Raw genomic sequence first — 16,342 nt, forward strand, 5'->3', positions numbered from 1 at the left:
TTCATCTTGGGATGAAATGGTGTATTTACTGATTGCTTATTTACCTTAAAAAGGGATGAATACCCTCCTTGAGGGGTTTATCCTGCAGTGACTGCAAAGCAGTATAGCCAGTACATAAAGGTGCTTCCATCACGAGCTGGCTGGTGAGAATGAGGCTGAGGCGACCATTTTGAATAACTCAGAAATTCTGCAAATTGCACAGCACTGCATTTCCCAAATCCTGATGAAACCTGCTGCCTCTGTTCTTCTGTGTCTGATTTCTCTGCTTGTCTTTACTTCCCACATGAGTGGGCTCTTTATTTTCAGAGTCATGTGCCTGTTCAGCTGCTCTCTGATGGTTGTGGCTTGGGCACTGCTGGGGAGACGAGCACTGCCAAGAGCCATGGTGCATGCGTTACTCGCTTTCTTTCTGATCTACTGCTTATGGCATAGGGGTGCCTCCCCTGTGTGCTCTCAGATGAAAAATTTCTTCCTTTCTTGAATCCCCGGGGGGGATTTTTGGAGACCTTTTCCTCTGGAAGAGATGATGGGCCAGCCCTTAAAGTCCTGGGGATATCCCTTCTTGGGCAACCAGTGGGGGACTGGCTGGGTCCAGCAGGTTAGGCTGCTCCTGTCCCATCCATGAGGCAGGGGTGAGGGCAGTCAGCATAGCAGTGTTGACACACACAAGCTCCTGTACCTGTAGACTTCAATGCCCTAATTGCTTATTAAGAATCATGGTGCTACTAATTTTCTAACTTGATTAGGCAGAAACAAATTGTTTTGGGGGTAGGGGTGTGGGTGGAGTATTTAAAGTGTCCATGTTGGAAGGCATAAATAATTCTTTTTAAGCTGTTTTTATGGAGTTTCTCTCCATCTTTTCCCTCCCCTGCATGCATACATTCTTGAACATATAAAATGCAATTTTGAAGTATTTAAAGAAAGCTTTGATACCTATTAAGAACCAAGTAAAACATCTGGATGTAGCATGTATGAGTCAGTGGTTTTGGAACAAAGATTTTGGCTGTTCCAAATTAGCCATCAATATCTGTCAGATTAGCAAGGCCAAAAAATGCAGTCAAAGCACCCTTCATTTTACTGAAGGAACCTGGTAAGAATAGTTCCTTTGTAGTTATCTGCACATCAGGGGTGCTTTTCTATTCTTTCCTGCTTTTTCAAAGAGCTGAAAATCACAGGGGCAGACAGCTTTTTAAAGTCTCCCCTCATCCTCCCCCTCCTTGCATCTCCCCTCTTTGGAACTTGCTCTTGATAATCAGCAGGGTGTACAATATCCCCAAACTAACCTCATACCCAAGAGCTGCCTGAAGTCACACGCAGTTTGTGCACGTATAGTCAGCAAATAAGTTTGATGTCAGAGGTATGGGCTAGATTTGGGGCATCAAAAGAATTTTGAAACCATGAAAAAATACTAATCTTGGGAAGTAAGGGGTCAAAAGCTGAGGGGAGGAAGATAATGCCATAATCTGTTAGCAAAGTTTGAAAGATCAAGTTGCCACTATAGTTGATGACTGGTTTGGGATGTTTCAATGACTGTGTTGCTGGGTATCACGTTTGGAAGAGATTACTTGCTCTGCTTTTGTTTAGTTTTGGTTGAACCCGTTTGATGCTTTCAGGAGCAGAAGGTTAGTGAGGCAGGAAATAACACGGATCTCTTTGCTGCTGGATATCAACAGCTGATGACTTTCTGTTTCTTATGATACCTACGGATCAAAGTGGTGCTCAAGTACATACCATGCAGCTTTCCTTTTCAATTTGCAATTAAGTCCAAATCTCTCACCCAAAGCTGTTGTGGAGTGAGGAGTAATTACTCGCTGATGAGGTGCCCACCTGCAGAGCTGTTATGCTTTTGCAACCTGTATGCTGTTGCAACAAGAATTGTGAGAATAAATATCTGAAAGCAATCAGCTTTCAGACATCTTTGTCCTTGTACATGTCTTCAATGACGCCCCTGGATCTGCAGATGTTTCTATAGCTTAAGAATGCAGATAACAAGGCATTTATTTAGTTCTTTGTAAGTCCTGAACATACTCAATGATAAAGGAAGCCAAGTGTTTTGCACAGCAGTAAGGAACTCTACAAACTCAGAAATAACCAGAAAAAAAAACAAAATATTCATTTTCAAAAGGCATGCTATATTCCCTCAAGTAGCACATCACGAAAGCACCAAACGTGTAATAATTTGTTGTTTATACTACTTATTTTTTCCTTTTCCCGTTGGTTATTTTGAAAGTCTAGGCTTGAACACAGCTGCAGTGATCTGGTTTGCTCCTATTCCAAATATCAGAAACTTTTCCAAATATCAAAAAGGTACTTGGGGTAAGGGAATGTATCACGCTTCTTGATATGGAGCACATCCAGAGGAGGGCCACAAAGAAAAAGGGCTGGAGCACCTCTTCTATGAGACAGGCTGAGAGAGTTGGAGTTGTTGAAGAGAAGGCTCCGGTGAGACCTTAGAGCAGCCTTCTCTTACCTAAAGGGGGCCTATGGGAAAGATGGGGACAAGTTTTTTAGCAGGGCCTGTTGTGGCAGAACAAGGGGCAATAGTTTTAAACTAAAAGAGGATAGATTTATACCAGATATAAGGAAGAAATTTTGTACGGTGAGGGTGGTGAAACACTGGGATAGGTTGCCTGGAGAGGTGGTAGATGCCCCTGGAAACATTCAAGGTCAGGTTGGACAGGGCTCTGAGTAACCTGGTCTAGTTGAAGATGTCCCTGCTCATTACAGGGAGGTTGGACTGGATGACCTTTAGAGGCCCTTCCGACCCAAACTATTCTATAATTTTATATTTGCAGGAATAGTCTAAAGAAGAAATATTCACAATAAGTATCTGCCCTTTAATAATCATATTTCTGTCCATGACCACAGCACTTCTTTGCTACAGCTGATAAAATAGATTTTTCTGGTACAAGACAAAAAATGACCTAGATTAAAAGGCTTGTTAGCACAATAAATTTAATCAGATTGCATTTATTTTATTATAACTTTTTAAAACTGCAAAGGGGGGGGGGGAAGAAGTAAAAATAAAAAATTGGAAGTTGCCAGCACAGTTGTTCATGACTCGCCACCCCCTGCCAAGTTCTTCAAGATTCATCCTGGACTGAGTTATGGCCAGGTTTTTTTTCTTTATTTACTGTTTATGCAGAAAATATTTGGTCTTTGGCAGCGCATAGTGAAGTCTGGAGAGGTAGTAAGGGTGGGAGGAGCAGGCACAGTGCATAATCCAGACAAATCCAGTATAAATGGTAATAAAACCTTCCCACCTTTACTCAAAAAGGGAAATAGCTGCTGAACCTATGACAGTAACGGCCAAGCTCGCAGCTTCGGAGGGAGGGCTCAACTATGCTGAAGACCCACAGCAAGTTCCATAGCGACTGAGCTTCAGCTGCTCCCGAGCCCTGCCCACTGGATGGACCTTCATCTAAAGGAGATAAAGCGGGAACAGGGAGAGTGTCTTTTCTGCTCTAAAGGAGAACATCAACCAGAAACTTGCAGGGAGGGTAGATAAAAATATTCCCTGCCATCTTTGCCATGTTTCCTCCATCCCACCCACCCACAACTCCCTCACATAATGCCCAGACACTCTCTCTGTAGAGAGAACTGAAAACCCAAAATTGGGTTCTCATAGCTCAGCTAGGAGAGGAGGGAGTTAGACCTTCATATCTCATGCTCTTCAAGTACCTCCTTGCCAGAGAGTATCACTGAAATAAGGAGAAGCAGCATTGTCTGACATGCTATTCCTGACAGCTCTTCTTCAACCAGACAAAAGACCAAATATAATCTTGGAGACTAGCCACTGTGTTGTCAAGGAAAATTAGGCTGAAGAATCTTGGAGGATTATAAATGCTTATGAAAAAGTAGTTTTAAACTGTTTTTGTAAGATGACAAAACCAAGTTGAGGCTTTCTTACCCGCTGTCAGCCTTAGTTTTGATGTCTTCAGCTAGTCATTATTTAATATAATAAAAAAGAGGACTTCAAATAAGGAAGCAACATGAAGAATTTGTCCCTGATCTACATTGTTTCGGTTACTTTATAAACTAGTTTGTAAATTCCCAAGCAGGGAACTGGTAAGCCTTGAATCTGTAGGGGAAGAGGTCTGTGGCAATGAGCCACTCTCCTTCTACTGCAGTCCCTGCACCTGAGCAGACAGAAGCACAGGACATCATTAACTTTCAAGTCTTATAGCAGAAGCGTTAAAAGATTATACTCTTAAATACAATCTGTTGCTTGCTTCTCTCTTTGATGCCTGTGTTTTAGAGTCAGGGAAAGGGCTCTTTGGCAGCCTGGTCAGCCATCGCATGCTGGGGTGGGATGTGGTAGCTGCTTAAGCTCATCTGGTTGGAAGTAGGAAGAGAGTCAAGTGTGTGAACACCTGAACAATCTGAAACTACATTGAGAAAATGCAGCTGGATTATTGGAGAAAGCCATTTGGGTATCTCTTCATAGCTGTTTTGCAGATGAGTGTTGTACTGGCTCTAGTTAAATTCTTTGATACCTTGAGATGAGTGAAGAATTTCTTTGGCATGCCTTTTGTGGAAGCTTCTTCTACAGTTTTGGTATCTGTATGTTTCAATGAAGGGTAGAAAACACCTTCTCCTAACCTGCTTTAGGGAGTATGGATTTTGTTAAAAATATTTGTAATACAGAATATATTTTGAAATAGATGGATTTGCTTTCAGTACTGTATGAACCAAGGGCAGTGAATTATATGCTGTTTGGGATTTATTCAGGAAAAATATTATTCTGATTCTGTAGGATGTGTAAGATATTTTCATGGTTGCTCGTTATCCTAAACCAAAATGAGCAGATACCTGGAAAGATCGGCTCTTTCAACAGGATTTCCATAAGTTTTTCTTTGCAGAAAGTTAACAGGAGAGGCAAACACTGTTTTTGCAAAGGGGTGCGTATCTGATCCACAGGTGTGGGAAGTGCACAAACCAGCACAGAGAAGGCAACCAGCACCACAATCCACCTCTCAGGCATTGCCACCCTTGGTGTGGCAAAGAAACCCAGGTCCCTTTCTAGGGGACTTCAGCATCTTCCCTGGCCTCCCCGCATGAACTCACCCAGACAGGAGACAGGGTTTTTCAAAGCAGCTCTTTGCACAATTTATTCAGGTCTTGCTTTTCCTACTGGCACCTTTTCCCCTGCTCCAGCCCTCACTGGCAGTCTGTACGGGCAGAACCAGCTCTGCTTTAAGTTCTGCCTACCCATTGTGTCGGCTTTCATTCTGCAAATAAGGTCATTTAGGTTGGCTATATGATTGCTATGCAAGTCAGTAGTTCTAGGCTGCGAACAAACATTTTATTCACTTGGTGTCAAAGGCATTCTGTGATGGAGCAATTTAACATCATCAATTCAGTAACTTCCATGAACTTCTCAACCAGTTGTAGCCTTGATCTCAGTGTGGCTCTTCCCAGTAAAGTGGAAAATCCAGTTTTTTTCTTCTGGCAGACACTGGAGTGAGATTATTTTTATTTTGAATCCCTACAGTTCTAATTTTATGATGGAATGGCACCTGGAAACAGGCAAGTGCACTGTGAGCCAAGCATTTGCCAGGACAGTGGAAGTTCGACCTCAAGTTTCTCATTTCCCCCAGACACAAGATATCCATAAACTCTGTGGCTAAACTGCAACTCTGGATTTCCAGTAGAAATTACTTCTAAAGAGGAAAAAAAAAGAAGCATGAGGTTTGTGATTCATCCATTTGCAAACACAGCTCTGCATAAAAAGGCTAAAGGGATATTCTGTAAACCATGTACATAGACTAGAAGAGCTCTGAAAACCCAGAAATATTACATGAAGACCACAAGACTAAATGAAATTAAGAAAAACATCTGAAGGGACAGGATGAGGTAAGGGGAGAAAGAAAAGGATGTTTCTATAGCTTGTGCTATAGAGAAGGGCAGAAACAAATATAACAACTGTAAGTCTGAGAAACTGGATGTGACTGGAGAAGGCTGTACTGCATAACACTGTGCAACATTGTTCTGGGCAATAAATGGTGGCTGACTGTCATGCAGTATGGATGACTCAAATTTTGGAAATTGCTCTTCTATGAATAGCCTCCTAAAGCTGGCCTTCTCTACAGCCAGAAACTCCGTATTTGCTGTTGTTGTTTTACAGCTTTGGGAGGCAAAAAGCAGGAGATTTTCTGCATGTTGTATTTCATTTGTGTCCTGAGTAGTCTGGTGAGCTAATTTTTATTATGAGTCTAGGGAAGTGCTCAGATCCCTGAGCTTTTCTTGAATTCATGGTTATGTTCTTGTTTTCTGGGAGGAATGTGTTTGGATTGAAAATGTAAGGAGGACTGGAGCAGAGACAGGATATGTTAGGAAGGCTTGTGAAAGGATTAAGAACAAAGCAATGGCATCAGAGTAATATCAAGATATACACGCATAATTCAGCTTGGCTATGTGTGAGTTGTTATAAGACAAAACATATACTAGTCTCAAAAAACTTGGACACTTGGCAAGTCAAATATTTTATCATATTAAAAATTTCAGGAAGGCAAAAGTATATTTGTCTTGACAGCACCCCTAATGTTGCAAAGAGTTCAAGAGTGTTGGTATTTTAATTACTTTTGGTTCTTAATTACTTTTGTGCCTCCTCATCTCTGCTGCTCTGTTTGGAAGGTGCTGGTGAAGTAAATGGGCTGTTTTCGATTCATGTTTGTACATTTGTGCTTTTCACCACGATACCTTTGCACCAAAATTCTATGTACAACACTCCTGTGCTATTTTATTGGGATGTTTCTAGCAAGATTCCTGCCCCAAGCTGCATTCGCTTGGATGTTGCAACTCTGATCCCCAAAGGAACGCAAGGGCAAGACTGATCAAGACAGATTTGCTGAAAGGTGTGTTCAAAATACCATGGCATGTACTGAAGATGTAGTAAAATCTGTTTTTCTGACGTGCTGCTCTTTGGTGCCACGAACACCTTAAATATTTTCATCTGGCAATCAACCCTTTTTTAGGAGCCCTAAATTTGGGCTGGCCTTCAGTTGTTGTTCCTAAAGGGAGAAGGGAGGTGTTTTCCTCAGCTCGGTCCTCAGTCTTTCCTGATTAGGCTTTACAATGTAGATATACAGAGGATCTTTTGATGAGGTCCTTAACAAAAACCAGCCCAGAAGCAGTTAAGAAAGGCAAAAAGTACAACATTATCAAATGCTTTATTGGGAAACCCTGATCACTAATTAAAAAAACCATATGGAATTTATAAATCAAAGTGGGAAAGGAGAATGCAGATTTACCTTGGTTTAACCCAGCCTCTAACGCAAGCTATTTTTAAGAGCTGTTTGTTGTTTTGGTGTCTTTTCTACTTATCCAGGGTTGTAAAATTTTCAAAGGATATGCATTACAGAATACTTCCCACTGTGCTGAGTAGTGCTTAATGACTAATAGTTATTATGGTGCTAACAGTACTGATTCGCTTTTAATGGGTTCCAAAGTACCTTGAGTGTTTACTTTGTTGAAGCTGCTGTGGGAAGGAGGTGAAGCTGATTTAACAGAATGGTACAAGACTGGGGCTAGTCTGGGCTTGTGTCTACATGTCATATTGGATGAGAACATGTACGTAGGTGACAACTGCACCTCAGAACCATGCTGCTTCTGAGGTAGTGATAGGGAAACCATTTATTAAAAAGCACAAACCAACCAAACACAAAAACCCCAACAAAACCTAACAATCTGCTTGCAGCTCAGGCAACAGCCTAGTGACAGAGTCAAAAGACTGAGAGGTTGTAGCATTCCTGCTTAGTCTGTCTTTTCCCTCAAAGAGGATCAGAGCAACCTGAACAACCTGCACACCAGTCAACCTCTTGGTAACATTTTTCCACCAGCTGAAAGAGCACAGCTGATTATCACCAGATCGCAGTTTGGTGAGAAGCAACCCAATATCTGCAGCTGCTGTCTGGAAAAAAGGGTGTTTCTTAGGTCATTAGTCCAAGTGAATATTTGCTAGAAGAAAAACAGGTGACTGTGGGTGCCTTTTGAACTAGTGGTGATGTACTTCTAAGAGAAACCTCTGACAAGAGGCTGTGAGCATGTAAACTAGCAATTTTCAGGGAAGTTTGGGTTTGGACCATAACCTCTCATCCTAACAGGATAACAAGAATATGGTGTTCAAATAACACAGTCTCTCCTGAAAAATTTCAAGTCAGACTTTAAGCTGCACTTAGCACTGTCAAATTACAGTACAGCACCAACCAACAAAAGTTCATTACTCGTAGACCATCTATTTAATGGAAAGCTGAGAGTTTGCCTGTTGCAAAATCAGGCTTGTAAGAACATAGAGAGATGAATGAAGCTAAATAAAAAAGACATGACTTAAAGTCCGTAAAATGCTGCTACTTACTGAAAATGACACATCGTCCGACTGGGTTGGAAAGAAGCAGTCAACAACAGCATTGGTATCACATGAGTCTTCTGAGGTTGTGACCACAGATGGATGTGTACTGTGACCGCCTTGTCCAGGTTGCACAGAGGGTTTGGGAAGAGCGCTGAATTCATTGCCTCCTTGGGGAGCTCTGCTTCAAAAGCAGAACTATTATGGGATATGTGAGCTCCAGAGCATTATGCTGGCAGAGCAAATAACTATCTGCTGGCAGCAGTGGTATTGGTATTTTAAAGAGGGTGTGTAAAGCACTAACAGGGCAAGGGGCCACCAGAAAGCAAAAGCTGTGGGTAAGTTATGCTGATAAATGCTAGTAGTGTGTCAGCTGGGAAAGGAAGATGTGGCAAAGCAGTGTCAGAAGCGCAAGTTCACCAGGCAGAGCTGCTGGGAATGGTCCCTGAAGAAGGACAACTTCTCTGTGCCCAGAGTGATTCCCCAACACTGCTGTCTCAGTGGCCTGTCTTACTTTATCCTATATCACTTCCCAAAAGAGAAATGGAGATCCTCTGTAATGGTATTGCCCTTCCCAGAAGAGGTTGTAATTCCCTGTAGTTTTCCCTGCTGAGCAATTTCTGATTCTGGTTGGTCTCAGTAGGGGGGGGTTCTTTTATTGGAGGAAGGAAAAGGGGCGGGGTGGGGGGGGTGGTGGTGTTCGGGACACACAAAAAAAGGCTTCTTTTCTGCTCTGAGCTAGAGTGGTTTATGAAAACATTAGTTGTCTTCAAAATGCTTTATCATAAAGAAACCATGGACTGTGTGAGTATTTTCTGTTTGCAAGGTGCTTCACAGGCCACACCATTACACAGCATTACCCAAGTCAGCTGCCTGAAATCTGAGGACCAGCATGGTGCATGTAAGGCAAAAATGCAGTTTGGGAATACCTCTGACCTCCACTGGGGGGAAGGTTTTATGAAGATTGTTTTGTGCACGTTTATTCCCATGTACAGGTTGCACAAAAGCCGCTGCTTTTGTATTCGCACTGTTGATAGTTTGTTTCTGCAATTGCGGCAGAAATCTTGCTTGTCTGGACCCCAGCACTGGCTTTGCGAAAGGAGCAAACCTTGTTGATTTACAGCTTGTAGACTGGCCAGCTGTAACCCCAAGCTTGCAAGAATGGGGACAGAGCTGTTTTCCTATCTTTATGCCTGTTCCTCATATAAATATTTTCTCTTTGGGAGTGGGGAAAGGACAGCCCCTGCTTTGACACTTCTGTGGGAGGGTAAGAGTTGGGAGGGGTTGGGGATCCCGTCTCCTCATGCAACTTATCCCCTGCTCTCCTTCACCCCAGCCATGAGGTGACCACAAAACCTGGCCTGAAATAAATTTAGGAATCAAGTAGCTGGTCTTGATCCTTGTATTTAAAAGTAATGTTTTCCTAAATTAAAATAAATATTTAAGATATTTCTTTTTGTTTGTCAGCTTTTCATATTAAAGAACTGCAGCTCCTGGAAGTTCCAACCAAGCTCAGTTACAGGAAGAGGTAGTTCCTTTTTCCCCGCAGCCCAGCAATATCTTGTCAAAATGGGATTATCTATGTATTTTGGTAATGTCATGACTTGCGACTAATACAAAAGGAATTAAAGCCTCAGTTAAAACAAAAGCCAGCAACTAGGCAGATTCTGTGTGATCTTTGTTCTCCCCTTGCACCCACAGTGTACCTGGGATCATCTGATGGCTTACACAGCAAACAGGGACTCAAATTCATATAAACAGCAGAAAATGTTAAATACAGCTTCACACAGAAGTCCCCACAAATAGTCTGTGGTTATTGAGCTCAGCTTGCAGAATCACACGTAGAAAGGTTTCTTGTATAAGTATGGGTTTCAGGCTTCAGTCTCATGGGTGCATTAATAAACCTGTAGTTGCCAAAAATTGAAATAAGACAGGTTCATGCTTTGGATCGGTATCGTGTCCTCCAAACAATTACTGATTTATGTAGTTTTGCTTGGAAGACTCCAACTTGGGTGAAACCAGCTCTCATTTGAAAATGTTTGTGCCTATGAATGTTAAGACTGCAGTAGTGCTCATATGGGAACATCTGACAGCTGCTTTTCTTCTGATGTCTGGAAGAAACACCTGCAATCTGCTGTGGTCTGAACTTAAATCTCCATCATCCTTATTGTTTCCTCTGCAACACTTGCATAAGGTCTTTGAAAGAACGTCAGCGATTCGTAAAACATGTACTGATGACACTGTATCCTCAACGTAGCTGTGTCAGAAAAGAATCGGAATGCAAAAGTATAAATAATTGTATTGGAGTAACTCTTGAATGACCAAACTGAGCATGGGAGAATATTTTAACAGATAATGCCATTCATGTATGATCATAAACCACCTGTGCAGACAGCTACTTCTCTGCACAGCCAGCTACTGAGAAGGTGAATGGGAATGTTGCAAAGGGACTAGACTTCCTCATACAAATGTGGGGCAGGGCTGTATAACAAACCTGGAAGTAAAAAAAACAAGGCAGTTTCTTGTCAAAACAGCTAGGTTAGTTTTAAACCTTTGAATGCATGATTTTGGATCCACTCATTTGGAAAGTACTGAATTAGGGAGCAGTTAGGGGGCAGTAGGTGGAGGAGCAGACATAATGTAGGGAAGGAAGGAAGAGATGGGGGAAAAATGCTGCTGGTGAATATTTGGGATTTGGTTTGAAGAGCAATGTTTTTACCCAACTCAGATGCAGTAAGAACAGGATATGTGTGGCAGCCCAAATGTGTTGCAGATTGTATTAAATCAATGAAAATCTGTTACAAAAATAACTTTCAATTAAGCATCAGATTTTAGCTTTCATTTCTTTTTGAAGATTTTTAGTTAAAATCTATATCCGGCTATCTACTGCTGATGCAAAAGCCAGAACAGCTACTGTGATGTGGCTCTGATGTCTGATCACCATCAAATGTTGCCCTGAAATTTCTGCACCCAGAAATTCCTGCACCACAGCTCCAGGCTAATCACTTATGTCAGGATGTAATAGCATTTGCTAATTGTAAGGATTTTAATTTCATTACTTATTGCCATATTCCTTTCACTTTAATATTAACAGTGCTTGTCATTTTAGGTTTGAAAGTTGACAAAAGCATTTATGACCATGACAAGTAACTTAGCAAATCCAGGAGGAAAATCCAGACATTTTAATGATGACCATGTTGAACACCATATTTCCTTCGGATCCACAGGCAAGAATCTCATTCTTGAACCTGTGTACTCTTTCCATGCATACACTGTATTTATAAACTCCACATTTCAACAAAACTTTCTTCTTTGCCTCAGTACAAACCATCTTGTGTGTTTGGGGGGGGGGGGGGGGGGGCTTTATATATACAGGAGCAAAGTGTATTGCATCAGTTCTAAGCAAAAAAACTTAGCCAAGTGCTTGAAAGTTTTAAAGATGGGTATTTTTTTTTCCACCAAGGAATGTTTTCCTTCTTAAAAGCAAGGTTACTTTTCCCGTTTGCATTGGGAATTTACCACTGACTTCAGTGAAACAGGGATTGAGTTCAGTAGTTTGCTGTGTTGAAAAATTCTGGAAACTTTGATGTGATGAAGTAACTGCAAGCTAATCTACATAATTTGTTGGGAAGACAGATGCTACTGTTCTTGTCCAAAGGATGCAGTACATTTGACACCCTCTTTCTGCTATGTTTTTGTTTCTCGTGTGTATTTATATCTTTGACTGGCTATGCAGGCTGTTTGAACAGAGGGTAGGGCACAGGGATGCTCTCCACTTCTGCAGAACAACACATTCCCCCAAAGGCACAAAGTCCCACCTCCTGCTCTCCGTCTGTTTTGCATTTGTTCTGCTAATTTTGCATTATAAATAAGAGAGGGAGTTTAAACCCAGAAGTAAGCTATGCCCTCTGAATCCATCTGTCCAATTAGGGTAAAAGTAGAGATTATTCGTTTAGATTTAGAAACCTGAAGGCCTTGTGAAGGCTGCACAGGAGGGATATCTTCAGCTTCTGACAAAAGTCATACAGGTTGAAAACACATATCCACCAGTTGGTTTCTGAACTATATCAGACAGAGAACAAGGCAGTGAGGGGTCCCTCCCCTCCAAGAGCAGCTGTTTGTTATTTTGTTATTTGGCTTCCACACAGTCAAATAAATTTGTAAGGTGCAGAACAGTGGTTATGGGCTTAAACCGCTGTTTCCAAAATTAACCACCTGACATCTTTCTAGCGGATGAGGAATGGGGGTGGACTGGAGTCGAATCTATTCAGAGGGAGACAGAGAGAGGAGAAAAGAAAAAAATTTGCACTGATGGACAACATAAAGGGGAGAGTAGACAGATATCTCTCAGGTCTGACACAGGTAAAAGGTGATCCTGCCTCAGAGTCAGGGTTTAGCTTAGGTGGTCTCAGGAAGTTATTTCTCACCTGAGAAGTGCATTACTTTGATAAAGACTTGTATTTTGATTTTAGCCGGTCTGTTTTAAGGAAAAAGAAATCACCAAACAAAACCAACAACCACCAGGTCTATTCTCAATCTGACAATTATTTGATAACCTGCCATATTTATTTATTTATTTATTAGTAAAGGAGATGTTAGTATTAAATAATTATTAATCCATTAGCATATACTCTGTCACTCTGTCTCAGAAATATAGTACCAGGTGGAGACAGCAATAGACGATATTTAATTAACCAATAAAACCTATGATAATCTCTCTACAATTTTGTTGCGACCAGTAAAAAAGTCAGTTGAATAACCTTAGTTTTCTGGATTTCTACTCATGTTTGAAATTACAAAGACTCAGCAGAGAGAAGCAGTCAGACTCTGTGTTTTTTTCACTGGTGCCACTGTGGTGGAAGTCCACCTGGAGGCAGTTGCTCTTCCTGGGAATGGCTGGCTTCCTGCCATATGAGAGGAAGATTATAGGAGGTACTTTTTAGATAAAGAAATAGTTGAAAAAGAAGCACAGTGCTTAATCCTGCCAGATGTTTTGTGTAATCACCAAAACACTTGGGGTGGAATTTTTCATGGAACTACGAGAAACCAATTTAGAAGTGTACCATAAACCACTCAAACCAAGAAGCCTCAGACTGCTCCTTTGTTTCCAATAATTAATGTATACAACTCTAAATTTTGGGGGTTTGTTGGTTTGTTTGTTTTGTTTTAGTTTTTCATCTATGGTTTGTCTGTGCGTAGAGAGATTTCTCTCAAAAATACATTGTTTTCATACTCATATATATGATTTTCTCTTTAGTATGTATATTCATATATACAAAATATATACATTATCTTCAGACCTATATTACAACTGTTATGTTACAACCATAACATCCACAGGTAAATTAAACATGGCAGGTTTTAGTACTGTGTAGAATACCCACATTTATCAGATGATAGTGAGTTCTGGGAAATAAGAGATATACTTTGCCTCCTGGTGCTACCCTGTTGAAGATGCTCCTAGGTGTTGATAGGAGCTGTAGAGCAAAGGACAGAGAGGTGATGCCTTAATGAGTTAATTAATTATGAAGACTTAACCTGATCATGGGTAGTGACCTAACACCTAATTTACCAGTGCTGGTGGGTAGCGGCACTGCCGGATTCTTGAGAGAGCAGCCTAGCAAGAGCTGTCTGTTCTGGCCATTTGCAGTCAACGGGATATCCCAGAGACACAGAAACATTTTGTTTAAGCCTGTTTCTAATGTCTCTTGTTCTCTGTGGTGCACTTCTATGGGTTAGCCGCCTTCTGGCTCTTCTCTTATGCAATTTAGCTTACATTCGGGAAATTGACAAATATTGAGCATTGATTATTAATTTATAATTAATGCAAAAGTCTTCTCGAAATGTTTTATAAACTACTTAGCCAATAGCAACACCACCTTGCTAAAATGAGGGCAACAAGAAATCTGTTCTCACCTGTGAACATGAAGTGCGTTTTGTTTATTCTTTTAATTCAATGATTTCTAGTTCCCTATTGGAATGACCTACATAAATCTAGGTTTTGACATCAACACGATGCAAGAAGGATAGAGAAGTAGCTTGCAGATTCAGCTGGAAGCTTGTTACAGTGGGATAACACCTACACAGAATAAACCCAGCTTCACTGGCAATCCTGTGTTCAATGTAGATGGAGGATGGAGAGCAGGAAGCTGTGTGGGTTGAACCTAAAACAGTCTCTGAAATGCTGACCCAGCAGGATGGGCTCCCAGGGAACATTACTACCAGCACAACAGGAGCTGGAAAACTCTTCTGTCTTGATCCAAGGCCAAGATTGCTTCAAGAAGAGGGTGGAAATGTTCCACCTGTGCCTCCGCCAGTGCCAAACATTTCCTCGGGCACACACGTTGATCTGGCTGCTCTTAAACATTTAACTTACAGAAAACAGGCCTTCAAGTTGGAAAGAACTGTTTTGTCTTAACCTACTCAATTAAGGTAGGACAACAGATGGTCGTGCTTATTTTATTCATGTTTATTGAAGCTGGACTTCGGAGAGCAGCAACATGCCCATGTAAATGCACCAGAAGTTGTGCATTTACTGTTCCTATGTATTCCTGTGTTTTTCTGAAAAGATATCATAAGCATTGACTAGATCTAAGAGGGGAAGTATACGGCCCCATTGTATCTTCTGAAAATGGAAGCCTTCTGAAAGGGAAGCCTCAGATATCAAAGTGGGGATACAAGCTCTCCATCATTTCAGTATACATTTTCCTGGAATTTGCTCTATTATTTCATCTTTTGGTCTTTAAAGTTTGTATTTTTTCCCCTTGTCCTTCTTCCACCCCATTTCACCAGTACTTGAAAATTATTTTATTATAATATATATTTATTATAGTATTACATTATTAATAATTATTTTAAAGTAGAAAAAGCCTACAATTTAATTGATTGCTGCAAACAGCATAATTACATGAAGGCTTTTGAACGGCTTTTTAACTCTATGCATTTTTATATTTGTACTGCTTTTTTCTTTTGCTGGGGCTAGTAGAGAAGACAGAGTTGTTTTTACTTTCAGGTTGGCATACAAACTAATTTTATGAAATAATATACATTAACTACTGGAGCTGGGAGCAATGCTTGGCACTAGTGAGCACAGAGGTGGGTGATTTCTACCCTTCTGTCCTTGAAGCAGTTTGATTTGGCTCAAGTTAGAATAGTTTTTGGGCTGTGCTACCTAAAACCTACATTTTAAACGCTCTGTTAATCTCAGACTAGCATAAATAAAGACTATGTGCTTTCAGCTATCCTTATGATGAGTTTGGACTCATGTCAGTTGATGTTTTAAATGACTTGCCCCAGGACAGAAAAATAAAATCACTGTTAGAAAAAATTTTTTTTCCCAATCCTATGCTTGGGGCGCTGCAGAATGATTTAGCCTTTCCTTTCCTCACTGGCAGGCTGGCTTCTGCACACGTTGCCAAATTTCCAAATACTTCGACTCAAGTTCATAAAAATTTCTTACTTCTCTTGGGAGAGAAAATTGGAGGGCAAGAGTTTTATTAGGCCAGTTGGGAAAGCCGAAAGGCTTTACAGCAAAGAGTCTCTCATTTCTCTTGGTTGTGGTTGTTGTCTTTTCCCTTCTTTTACGAGCAGTTCTGCGAAAGGAGGCACTTAGCTGCAGTCAGTCATGCAGTGTGGTGCTGGGAGCTGATTCACAGTGAGATACCTCAGAAGTGGCATTTCTGCACGGTTGTATCTCCTCAGGTACGGGGAAGAACTGATTACCTTTCATTTGAATTTAACCCAATCTCAGCTTTTTTACTTTTCACTGCGTGGATCTGTTCTGACACTGATGTTCCCTGAAGAGGAATACATTTTAACATATGTACCTTTAAGTCTAAGTAGCATTTTAAAATGCTACATATGCTTCATATCTATTTTTACTAAGATAATACACATGTAATTGTAGTTCTACCTTTTTGTCCATCTGCTTGTCACACAAGGCATGCACAGTTTAAATGTTTTCATAGGTTTCATAGCAGACTTTTTTTACAATAG

This window comes from Pezoporus wallicus, unplaced genomic scaffold (genome assembly GCF_028554395.1).
Source record: "Pezoporus wallicus isolate ANWC-B61680 ecotype Strahan unplaced genomic scaffold, APGP_CSIRO_Pwel_v1 contig_3817, whole genome shotgun sequence".
Lineage (NCBI taxonomy): Eukaryota > Metazoa > Chordata > Aves > Psittaciformes > Psittacidae > Pezoporus > Pezoporus wallicus.